The sequence below is a fragment of the Somniosus microcephalus genome, chromosome 4 (assembly GCF_052327205.1).
Source record: "Somniosus microcephalus isolate GS21.2 chromosome 4, FLI_Smic_1.0, whole genome shotgun sequence".
Classification (NCBI taxonomy): domain Eukaryota; kingdom Metazoa; phylum Chordata; class Chondrichthyes; order Squaliformes; family Somniosidae; genus Somniosus; species Somniosus microcephalus.
The window spans coordinates 1647673-1660965 of NC_140990.1; the positions used below are offsets into that span (position 1 = coordinate 1647673).

General features: G+C 44.0%; 3 non-coding genes across 3 annotated transcripts; all 3 read right to left on the reverse strand.

Annotated features, from left to right (window-relative positions):
* Window positions 1-2667: 2667 nt before the first annotated feature.
* trnad-guc (transfer RNA aspartic acid (anticodon GUC)) lies at window positions 2668-2739 on the reverse strand. Its single transcript has one exon. It is a non-coding gene; the product is annotated as a tRNA-Asp (tRNA).
* Window positions 2740-11047: 8308 nt separating this feature from the next.
* trnal-uaa (transfer RNA leucine (anticodon UAA)) lies at window positions 11048-11130 on the reverse strand. The gene has a single exon. It is a non-coding gene; the product is annotated as a tRNA-Leu (tRNA).
* A 1814-nt stretch (window positions 11131-12944) lies between these two features.
* On the reverse strand, window positions 12945-13027 carry trnal-uaa (transfer RNA leucine (anticodon UAA)). The gene has a single exon. It is a non-coding gene; the product is annotated as a tRNA-Leu (tRNA).
* Between the last annotated feature and the right edge of the window lie 266 nt (window positions 13028-13293).

Genomic DNA, 13293 nt, shown 5'->3' on the forward strand with positions numbered 1-13293 from the left:
GAGTGACTTAGACGTCGAGAGAGACAGACAGGTAGAGAGAAACACTGTCGCTAATTTTTGTTTTATTTCTGACCGTAAATTTCGTGAACACTTGCAGATCAATGAAAACGAGAAAAATCTCGAGGTGTTCAAAGTTGTGGGATTTAATATCGTCTCATTCAGGATTAGTTCTCCAGGAATTTGGTTATATTTTAAAAAGAAAAATGCTGGAATTGTAGTCAACAGGATTCGATCCTGCGCGGGGAGACCCCAATGGATTTCTAGTCCATCGCCTCAACCACTCAGCCACAACTACTGGGTTTGTAAAATTTTAAATGTTGCTCAGATAAAATCGCAATCATCCGTCGCTCTGGAGCAAAACAGCACTTCGCCCCGAAACAGTCTATGTTGAAGAAAGTTCTCAAAGAGACAATCCCCTCTCGCAATTTTTACTCTTCAATTTTTCACTGCAGCTTTTTTACTTGAAGCTGCGCCAGGATACATCATTGCAGATTTTAGAAATGCTTAATTCCCGACGGGGAATTGAAACCCCGTCTTCCAACATAACAGGTGGCGATACTTCACTATATTTAACGAGGAACTGACGGAAGACACTCCTTTGCAGTCACTGCAGAAGCGCAGAGCAAGAATGGCGCTGTGAACAGACCTGGGCTCATTCACCAGACCCAGAGGGAGGAGTGAGCAAGGAGAGGGAAAGAAAGAGCGAGAGAGGCACGGAGAGAGAGAGAGAGAGAAACAGAAACAGAGAGAGGCACAGAGTGAGACACACACAGACAGAAAGACTGAGACACAAAGATAGGGAGGACAATGAGAGCCAGACAGAGAGAGCAAGACACAGATAGACAGAGAGAGAAAGACAGAGAGAAACAGAAAGACTGTGAGAGAGAGAGACAGACAGACAGAGAAAAACAAGTAGACAGAGAGACAAAAAAGGAGGCGGATGACAAATGTGTAACAGAGAGAGACAGAAAGAGAGTGAGAGAGAGAGAGGTGGAGACTGAAGGATATAAAAACATTTTACGATTCCTTCTCTTTGTTAGTTGGGAGAGACAGAGAGTGAGCGAAAGTGCAGATTCCGCAGATGCCGAATGACCACTTCAAGAATTACATATAAATATGAAATATTTCATTCCGTATCTATAAAAATCTCATTGTTTGTTTGATGGAGATTAAGCAGATGACAAACGAGTGTCACTGAGCAAAATGTAAGGAAATGGGTCTTAAATTAAAAAAGAACCAGGAGTGGGGTTCGAACCCAAGTAGGCATAATCCCATTGGATTTTAAGTCCAAGGTCTATAACAACTCGACCATCCTGGGGCTGTTAATGGGCGTGGATTGTCTCTGTGAGAATCGGGGCTTCAAGCCCCACCCTGTCACAGAGTTGAGCAGAGCAGAGATTTCTTCGATGGCAGGACAGGTTAACAAAGCAGTTAATAAAGCAGATGTGATCCTGGGGTTTGTAAATGGAGGCACAGAGTACACAAGCCAGGAAGTTATGGTAAACCTAAATAAAACACTAGTTCGGCCCCAGCTGGAGTATTGTGTCCAATTCTGGGGAACCGCACTTTAGGAAGGAGGTGAAGGCTGAGGAAAGTATCCCCGCTTGTTACCCGAGTGACCGGCAGACACACACAGACAGAAAGCCACACATGTACACAGACAGACACATAGAGTGACTCAGACATCGAGAGAGACAGACAGGTAGAGAGAAACACTGTCGCTAATTTGTCTGATTTTTGTTCTATTTCTGACCGTATATTTGGTGAATACTTGCAGATCAATGAAAACGAGAAAAGTCTCGAGGTGTTGAACGTTGTGGGATTTAAAACCGCCTAACTGAGGATCAGTTCTCCAGAGATTTGTTTACATTTTGAAATGAAATGAAAAATGCTGGAACCGTAGTCGCCAGAATACGAACCTGCGCGGGGAGACCCCAATGACTTTTCACTCCATCGCTTTAACCACTCGGCCATGACTACTGGGTCTGTGAAGTGTTAAATGTTGCTTAGATAAAGCAATCATCCATCGCTCTGGAGCAAAACAGCACTCAGTCCCTGAACAGTCTCCGCTCAAGAAAATTCCCAAAGAGACAATCTCCCCTCGCATTGCTTCACTCTTCCATGTTCCTCCCTCGCTTTATAACATTAAGTTACGCCAAGAAATATAACAATTATTTTACACTGGAAAGACTAATTTCTCCCCATCACAGAATTGAACCTCTGTCAGCCGTGCAACAGGCGGCGATTGTGCACTGAATTGATGAGGAATTGACGAAAGTCACTGCTGGGCGTTCTCTGCAGAAGCTCAGAGCAAGAATGGCGCTGTGAACAGACCTGGGCTCATTCACCAGCCCCAGAGGGAGGAGTGAGCAAGGAGAGGGAACCAAAGAGCGAAAGAGACTGAGACGAAAACAGAGAGAGAGACTGGGGAACAGTGAATGAGACAGAGAGACTGGGGAACAGTGAATGAGAGACTGGGGAACAGTGAATGAGACAGAGAGGAAACCAGAGAGAGAGAGCTCTATACTAACGACGAACTGGTGCAGGAAGTTGTTATGACAGTAAATCTTTTAAAATTATTTTAGTTGATGTTTTTTCTATTCTACTTTCCCAAGGAGGTTTTATGGAGTTGGCCAAAGGTTTAAAATTTTGAATTATAAAATCTTCCTCCCCGTCGGGGAATTGAACCCCGGTCTCCCGCGTGACAGGCGGGGATACTCACCACTATACTAACGAGGAACTGACCGATACAAAATCTGTCAGAGCAAGAATCGAGCTGTGAACAGAATTGGACTGAGAGAGAGAGACGGGACAAACAGAGAAAGGGACAAATAGTGAGACAGAGCGACAGAGAGAGAAAGACAGAGGGATAAAGAGAGAGACAATGATAGATACAGAGAGAGAGACAAAAAAGGAGGCTTATGACAAATGTGCAACAGAGACAGAAAGAGAGAGTGAGAGACAAAGAGAGAGAATGAGAGGGAGACAGAGAGACCAGATAGTGTGACAGAGAGGGGTAGAGTCCGAATTCTCTTTCTCCTTGTTAGTCAATAGTGACACTTGAGAAAATGCAGATTCAGCAGATGCCAAAATCGCACTTTAAGAATTATAGTTAAATATGAGACAGAGAGAGAGAGAGAGAGAGAACGTGTCGGGGAATTGAATCCTCACCACTATACTATCAGGGACCTGGTAGAGGAAGTAGTTATACAGTGCTTGAGACAAAGACTCGAACACTCACACACACAGACATGTGTGTCTGCTCTCTATGTTTATGTCACATATTTAATAAGCTTTTCTGAGTGCCATGGATTCATAGACACTTACAGCACAGAAGGAGGATATTCGGCCCGCCGTGCCTGTGCTGTCTCTTTGAAAGAGCAGTCGTGCTCAGTCCCACCCCCCGCTTTTTGTCCGTAACCCTGTTAATCTCTTTCTCTCTGTCACTCTCTCCCTCCTCCACGACCCACACAAAAGGGAGAGGGAAACAAGGAGAGAGAGAGCTCTATACTAACGAGGAACTGGTGCAGGAAGTTGTTATACAGCTCTTCATATGCCAGTAAATCTTTTAAAATTATTTTGGTAGGCTTTTTTTCTGTTTTACTTTTCCAAGAAGGTTTTTAAGGAGTTGCCCAAAGGTTTAAAATTTGTGATGTTAAATCGCCCTCCCCATCGGGAAATTGAATCCCGATCTCCACTGTGACAGGCGGGGATACTCACCATTATACTAATGAGGAACTGATATACTGGCTGCTGCTAGAATCGAGCTGTGAACAGAACTTGACAAATGAGAAAGACAGGGACAAAGAGAGACAGAGACAGACAGAGACACAGTCAGAGAAAGACAGAGAGAGACACACAGAGAGAAACAGACAGAGACAGGGAGAGAAAACGAAAGAGAGCCATACAGAGAGAGAGAGACAGAAAGAAACAGACAGATAGCCATACAGTGAGAGATAGACAAAGAGAGAGACAGACAGAGAGACAGACAGAGAGAGAGACACGACCTGGTTCTGCTGTCTCCCACAGAACAGGGATTACAGCAACAACTAGACCTACTCGACAAATACTGCCAAAATTGGGCTCTAACAGTAAATCTAAAGAAAACCAACATCATGATTTTTCAAAAAAGGCCCAGATGTCAGGAAAACAAATACAAGTTTACCCTCAGTGATACCACTATAGGACACACTATGAGCTACACCTACCTTGGTCTAACTATTACAGCATCAGGGAGCTTCAGCATAGCAGTGAATGCACTAAAAGAAAAAGCCCGAAGAGCCCTATATGCAATAAAAAGAAAATTCTACAACATCCAAATCCCAATCAAAATCTGGCTCAAAATATTTGACAGCATAATCCTGCCCATTGCACTGTACGGTAGTGAGGTATGGGGCCCGCTAAATCACCAAAGCTACACTAAATGGGAAAAACACACAATAGAAGCCCTACATGCAGAATTCTGCCGAAGCATCCTTCGCACCCAAAGAAAAACGCCAACAAATGCATGCAGAGCCGAACTAGGCAGATACCCACTGATAATAAACATCCAAAAACGAGCACTAAACTTCCTAAATTACCTCAAATCTAGCTCCCCAGACACCCTTCATTTCAAAGCCTTTCAGACCCAAGAGCTAAACCCAGAAAAGAGTCCCCTGAGTCAGCTGCTACTGAAACTAAGTACTCAGCCGGACCCTGACCAGCCCCAGACCAACACAGCCGTCCAAACACCAATCCGAGTGAACCAAATCATTAAAAAATGCAAAGAAACCTACCTGGAACATTGGAACAAAATAACCGAAAGCCAAAGCAGATTAGAATGTTACCGGGCCCTAAAAAGAGAATATAAACTGGCAGACTACCTCACGACCATCAGAGACACAAAACAAAGACAGACCCTCACCAGGTACAGACTAAGCGACCACCAACTGGAAATTGAAAAAGGCAGATACAGGAAATCCTGGCAGCCTAGAGACAATAGAATATGCGATCAATGTCTGGCTGGCGAGGTTGAAACAGAAATGCATTTCCTCCAAAAATGCGAAAAATTCAACACATCAAGAAACATATTATTCAACAAGCTAAGCCAAACAACCCCAGATTTCAAGGAATTGGATGATCTGTCAAAATTGAGATTAGTCCTAGGAGAAGGAGACAGACCATACCTTGGGGCCAAATATGTAACAACATGTCACAACCTGAGGACTGTTTAAAATTAAGACTGTTTAAAATTAATATTGAACGTACCAAATGAAGTACAAAGACTGTTTAAAATTAATATTGTTTAAAAGTAATATTGTATGTACCCAACAAATGTCAAATCGATTGACACCTTCAGAATGTTAGAAAACTGTACCTTTTTGCAATGTAAGCTTTGGCAATATGGTTCTCTGTAAACTTTCATGCCAATAAAGCATTTGAATTGAATTGAATTGAATTGAATTGACAGAGAGAAACAGAGAGAGAGAGAAAAAGAGAGTGAGAGAATGAGAGGGACACAGATCGTGAGACAGAGAGAGGTGGGGACTGAAAGATGTAAAAACATTTCACGATCCCTTCTCTTTGTTAGTTGAGAGTGACAGAGAGAGTGAGGGAAAAATGCAGATTCAGCAGATGCCAAAATAGGACTTGAAGAATTACATATGAGATCTTTCTTTCCATATCTATAAACATCTCATAGTTTGTTGGAGAATCAACTGATGACAAATGAGTGTCACTGAGCAGGATGAAAGGAGATGGATCTTAAATTAAAGAGTTACCAGTACTGGGGCTTGAAACCACGTGGATATAAACCCATATGGATTTTAAGTCCAATGCCTTAACCACTCGGCCATCCTGGTGCTGGCATTATTCGCGCGCTGGCTCTGAGAGAATCGGTCCTTGAAGCACCAACCTGCCACAGAGTTGAGCAGAGCAGAGAGAGACACACAGACCGACACACACATAAACAAACAGACACAGAGAGACACACAGACCGACACAGAGAGGCACACAGACCGACACACACATAAACACACAGACACACAGACCAACACAGAGAGACACACAGGCAGACACACAGACACAGAGAGAAACACAGACCGACACAGAGAGACACACACAGACCAACACAGAGAGACACACAGGTAGACACACACACATGGCGAGACACACAGACCGACACAGAGACACACACAGAGACACACAGACACAGACAGACACACAGACACAGAGAGGATTTACAAGGATGATACCAGAAATGCGAGGGTATATATATCAGGAAGGTATGGACCGCTGCCAAATTAGTTTATACCCTGATTTGTCTGATTATTGTTCTATTAGCGACCATATATTTCGTGCATACTTGCACAATGAAAAAGTGAAAAACTTCGAGGTGTTGGATTTAATTCCGCCCAACTCAGGATTAGTTCCCCAGGGATTTGGTTACATTAAAAAATGAGTAGTGCTGGAACCGAACCTGTGCAGGGAAACACCCAACGGATTTCTAGCCCAGCGCCTTAACCACTCGGCCACGACTACTAGGTCTGTAGGACTTTAAATGTTTCTCAGATAAAATTGCAGTCATCCATCGCTCTGAAGCAAAACAGCACTCAGTCCCTGAACAGTCTTGTGTCATGAAATTTCAAGAGACAATCTCCTCTCGCATGTTTTTTACTATTCTGTTTATCACTGTAACTTTTTAACATAAAGCTACACCAGGAAATAGAAATACAGTTTGACATCGTAAAAATGCTTCCACTCCATCGCGGAATTGAAAGCCGACCTCGGGAGTTGCAGTTAGGGATAGTTCACTATATCTGATGAGGAACTGATGGATGGCGTTACTGTGCAGAATCGCAGAGCAAGAATGGAGCTCTGAACAGACCTGGGCTCATTCTCCAGCCCCAGAGGAAGGAGTGATCAACAACAGAAGGACAGAGAGAGAGAGAGAGAGAGAGAAATGCAGGCGTATGACAAATGTGTAACAGAGAGAGACAGAAAGAGAGTGAGAGAATGAGAGGGAGACAGAGTGACAGATAGTGAGATTCTTGTCGTAGATTTCGTCAACTCTTGCAGATCAGTTGAAATGTCGAGCTGTTACAATCCATGGAACTTTAAGCCTTGTAATTGACGATTAAACCGACTGGGAGTTTGTTTAATTTTGAAATGCTGCCCAGTGAGAAACGTAATGGTTCACATCTCTACACCAGGTGGGCACCAAGAATCTAGTCTCAAATCCAAAAGTGGATTTTTTCTGTTCTGAAGAGAATGATTTTAAGAAGCTTTATAAATGTTTAAAATTTGTGTTGATAACAATTGCCCGCCCCATCGGCGAATTGAACCGCGGTCTTTTGAAATAATAAGCAAGGACACACACCATTATACTAATGAGGAATTAACACGTGCAAAGTCGGTCAGAGCAAGAATCGAGCTGTGAACAAAACTGAACAAATGAGAACGACAGAGAGAGAGAGAGAAACAGAGAGAGAGACACAGGGACACAGAGAGAGACAGTCAGAGAGAAACAGACAGAGAAACACAGACAGAGAAACAGACAGAGAGTGAAAGACAGAGAGAGACAGACAGAGTGACAGACAGAGAGACAGAGAAAGACAGAGAGGGACAGACAGAGACAGACAGAGAGAAAAATGCAGATTCAGCAGATGCCAAAATAGGATTTGAAGAATTACATATGAGATCTTTCTTTCCATATCGATAAACATCTCATTGTTTGTTGGAGAATCAGCTGTTGACAAGCGAGTGTCGCTGAGCAGGATGAAAGGAAATGGATCTTAAATTAAAGAGTTACCAGGAGTGGGGTTCGAACCCACGTGGGTATAAACCCATTAGATCTTAAGTCCAACGCCTTAACCACACTCAAATTTCTCTCCACGGATGTTGCCTGACCTGTTGAGTTTTTCCAGCATTTTCTGTTGTTATTCTGGTGCTGGGGATGTTTGTAGACTGTCTCTAAGAGAATCGAGCCTTCAAGCTCCACCTTGCCACAGATTTGAGCAGAGCAGAGAGAGACACACAGACAGACACAGAGAGACATATAGACACACACAGAGACACACAGACACAAACAGACACAGAGAGGGTACAGAGAAGATGTGCAAGGATGATACCAGAAATGCGAGGGTATACATATCAGGAAAGGATGGACCCCTGCCAAATTAGTTTAAACCCTGATTTGTCTGATTGTTGTTCTATTTCCGACCGTATATTTCTTGAATACTTGCACAATGAAAAAGTGAAAAACTTCGAAGTGTTGGATTTAATTCCGCCCAACTCAGGATTAGTTCCCCAGGGATTTGATTATATTTTGAAATGAAAAATGCTGGAACCGTAGTCGGCAGGATTTGAACCTGCCGGGGGAAACCCTAATGGATTTCTAGTTAATCCGCTTTAACCACTCGGCCACGACTACTGAGTCTGTGAAATTTTAACTGTTGCTCAGATAAAAGCGCAATCATCCCTCGCTCTGCAGCAAAACAGCAGTCAGTCCCTGAACAGTCTCCGCTCAAGAACATTCTCAAAGAGACAATCTCCTCTCGCATTTTTTTCCCTTCTGTTTATCACTGTAGCTTTTTAACATGAAGCTACACCAGGAAATATAAATAAAGTTTGACATCTTAAAAATGCTTCCACTCCATCGCGGAATTGAAAGCCGACCTCAGGAGTAGCAGTTGGGGATTGTTCACGAAATCTGACGAGGAACTGATGGATGGCGTTACAGTGCAGAATCGCAGAGCAAGAATGGCGCTGTGAACAGACCTGGGCTCATTCACCAGCCCCAGAGGAAGGAGTGATCAACAAGGGAAGGACAGAGAGAGAGAGAGAGAGAGAGAGAGAGAGAGAGAGAGAGAGAGAGAAAAGGCGGCGTATGACAAATATGTAACAGAGAGAGACAGAAAGTGAGTGCGAGAATGAGAGGGAGACAGAGAGACAGATAGTGAAACAGAGGTGGAGACTGAAAAATATAAAAACATTTTACGATTACTTCTCTTTGTTAGTTGAGAGTGAGCGAAAATGCAGATTCAGCAGATGCCAAAATAGCACTCTAAGAATGACATATAAATATGGAATCTTTCTTTCCGTATCTATAAAAATCTCATTGTTTGTTTGATGGAGATTTAGCAGATGACAAACGAGTGTCACTGAACAGGATGAAAGGAAATAGGAACTTAAATTAAAGAGCTACCTGGAATGGGGTTCGAACCAACGTGGGTATAAACCCATTGGGTCTTAAGTCCAACGCATTAACCACTCGGACATTTTGGTGCTGTTAATATGCGTGGATTATCCCTGTGAGAATCGGGGCTTCAAGCCCCACCCTGCCACAGAGTTGAGCAGAGCAGAGATTTCTTCGATGGCAGGACAGGTTAACAAAGCAGTTAATGAAGCAGATGTGATCCTGGGCATTATAAATAGAGGCACAGAGTACACAAGCCGGGAAGTTATGCCAAACCTAAATAAAACACTAGTTCGGCCCCAGCTGGAGTATTGTCTCCAATTCTGGGAAACCACACTTTAGGGAGGAGGTGAAGGCTGAGGAAAGTATCCCCGCTTGTTACCCGAGTGACCGGCAGACACACACAGACAGAAACAGAAAGCTACACATGTACACAGACAGACACACACATAGAGTGACTTGGACATCGAGGGAGACAGACAGAGAGAAACATTGTCGCTAATTTGTCTGATTTTTGTTTTATTTCTGACCGTAAATTTGGTGAATACTTGCAGATCAATGAAAACGAGAAAAATCTCGAGGTGTTGAAAGTTGTGGGATTTAATTCCGCCCAACTCAGGATAGGTTCCCCATGGATTTGGTTACATTTTGAAATGAAATGGGATGAAAAACGCTGGAACCGTAGTCGGCAGGATTCAGAACCTGCGCGGGGAGACCCCAATGGATTATCTAGTCCAGCGCCTTAACCACTCGGCCACGACTACTGGGTCTGTAATGCGTTAAATGTTGCTCAGATAAAATCGCAATCATCCATCACTCTGGAGCAAAACAGCACTCAGTCCCTGAACAGTCTCCGCTCAAGAACATTCTCAAAGCGACAATCTCCTCTCGCATTTATTTACTCTTCCATGTTCCTCCCTCGCTTTTTAAAACGAACCAATTTAATTAGTATTTCACATCTTAAAGATGCATTTTGCCCCATCGCAGAACCCCGCTCACCAGGCAAGGATACTCCACTAAACTGACCAAAGTCACTGCTGGGCGTTCTCTGCAGAAGCTCAGAGCAAGAATGGCGCTGTGGACAGACCTGGGCTCATTCACCAGCCCCAGAGGGAGGAGTGAGCAACGAGAGGGAAACAAAGAGCGAGAGAGACACGGAGAGAGGCAGAGAGAGAGAGAGACAGACAGAGAGAGAGACAGAGAGACAGACAGAGAGAGAAAGACAGAGAGAAACAGAGAGAGAGACAGGCAGAAATAGAAACAGAGAGAGAGAGAGAGACAGAGAGAGAGTGAGACAGACAGAGAGAGAGACAGACAGAGGGAGAGACAGACAGACACAGACAGGCAGAGAGAGACAGACAGAGAGAGTGAAAGACAGAGACAGAGAGAGAGTGAGACAGACAGAGAGAGAGAGACAGACAGAGGGAGAGACAGACAGAGACAGACAGACAGAGAGAGACAGACAGAGAGAGAGAGACAGACAGAGAGAAACAGACAGAGAACGACAGAGAGACATACAGAGAGACAGACAGAGTGAGAGAAAGAAAAGGAGGCGTATGACAAATTTGTAACAGAGAGAGACAGAAAGAGAGAGAGAGAATGAGAGGGAGACAGAGAGGCAGATAGTGAGACAGCGGTGGAGACTGAAAGATATAAAAACATTTTAAGATTCCTTCTCCTTTTTAGTTGAGAATGACAGAGAGAGTGAGAGAAAAATGCAGATTCAGCAGATGCCACAATAGCACTTTAAGAATTACATATGAAACCTTTCAGTATCTATAAAAATCTCATTTTTTGTTTGATGGAGGTTCAGCCAATGACAAAGAGTGTCACTGAGCAGGATGAAAGAAAATGTGTCTTAAATTAAAGTGTTACCAGGAGTGGGGTTCGAACTCACGCGGGTATAAACCTATTGGATCTTAAGTCCGACGCCTTAACCACTCGGCCATCCTGGTGCTGTTAATTTTTGTGGACTGGTTCTGAGAATCGGGGCTTGAAGCCCCACCCTGTCACAGAGTAGAGCAGAGCAGAGATTTCCTCAGTGGCAGGACAGGTTAACAAAGCAGTTAATAAAGCAGATGTGATCCTGGGGTTTGTAAATAGTGGCACAGAGTGCACAAGCCAGGAAGTTATGGGAAAACCTAAATAAAACACTAGTTCGGCCTCAGCTGGAGTACTGTGTCCAATTCTGGGGAACTACACTTTAGGAAGAAGGTGAAGGCTGAGGAAAGTATCCCCGCTTGTTTCCCGAGTGATCGGCAGACACAGACAGACAGAAAAAGAATGCCACACATGTACACAGACAGACATACACATCAACACAGACACACGCATAGAGTGATTTAGACATCGAGAGAGTCAGACAGAGAGAAACACTGTCGCTAATTTGCCTGATTTTTGTTCTATTTCTGACCGTATATTTGGTGAATACTTGCAGATCAATGAAAACGAGAAAAATCTCGAGGTGTTGAAAGTTGTGGGATTTAATTCCGCCTAATTCAGGATTAGTTCTCCAGAGATTTGATTACATTTACAAATGAAATGGGATGAAAAACGCTAGAACCGTAGTCGGCAGGATTCGCACCTATGCGGGGTGAATCTTCAGTGGATTGCTAAACCATCGCCTTAACCACTCGGCCACGAGTACTGGGTCGGTCCAGAAGTAAATGTTGCTCAGATAAAATCGCAATCATCCATCGCTCTGGAGCAAAACAGCACTCAGTCCCTGAACAGTCTCCGCTCAAGAAAATTCCCAAAGAGACAATCTCCCCTCGCATTTATTTACTCTTCCATTTTCCACCCTTGCTTTTTAACACGAACCAATTTAATTAGTATTCCACATCTTAAAGACGCATTTTGCCCCATCGCAGAACCCCGCTCACCAGGCAGGGCTACTCCACTAAACTGACCAAAGTCACTGCTGGGCGTTCTCTGCAGAAGCTCAGAGCAAGAATGGCGCTGTGGACAGACCTGGGCTCATTCACCAGCCCCAGAGGGAGGAGTGAGCAACGAGAGGGAAACAAAGAGCGAGAGAGACACGGAGAGAGGCAGAGAGAGAGAGAGACAGACAGAGAGAGAGACAGAGAGACAGACAGAGAGAGAAAGACAGAGAGAAACAGAGAGAGAGACAGGCAGAAATAGAAACAGAGAGAGAGAGACAGAGAGAGAGAGAGAGACAGAGAGAGAGTGAGACAGACAGAGAGAGAGACAGACAGAGGGAGAGACAGACAGACACAGACAGGCAGAGAGAGACAGACAGAGAGAGAGAAAGACAGAGACAGAGAGAGAGTGAGACAGACAGCGAGAGAGAGACAGACAGAGGGAGAGACAGACAGACACAGACAGACAGAGAGAGACAGACAGAGAGAGAGAGACAGACAGAGAGAAACAGACAGAGAACGACAGAGAGACATACAGAGAGACAGACAGAGTGAGAGAAAGAAAAGGAGGCGTATGACAAACGTGTAACAGAGAGAGACAGAAAGAGAGAGAGAGAATGAAAGGGAGACAGAGAGGCAGATAGTGAGACAGAGGTGGAGACTGAAAGATATAAAAACATTTTAAGATTCCTTCTCCTTTTTAGTTGAGAATGACAGAGACAGTGAGAGAAAAATGCAGATTCAGCAGATGCCACAATAGCACTTTAAGAATGACATATGAAACCTTTCCGTATCTATAAAAATCTCATTTTTTGTTTGATGGAGGTTCAGCCAATGACAATGAGTGTCACTGAGCAGGATGAAAGGAAATGTGTCTTAAATTAAAGAGTTACCAGGAGTGGGGTTCGAACCCACACGGGTATAAACCCATTGGATCTTAAGTCCAACGCCTTTAGCACTCAGCCATCCTGGTACTGTTAATTTTTGTGGACTGGTTCTGTGAGAATCGGGGCTTCAAGCCCCACCCTGTCACAGAGTTGAGCAGAGCAGAGATTTCCTCAGTGGCAGGACAGGTTAACAAAGCAGTTAATAAAGCAGATGTGATCCTGGGGTTTGTAAATGGAGGCACAGAGTGCACAAGCCAGGAAGTTATGGGTAACCCTAAATAAAACACCAGTTCGGCCTCAGCTGGAGTACTGTGTCCAATTCTGGAGAACTACACTTTAGGAAGAAGGTGAA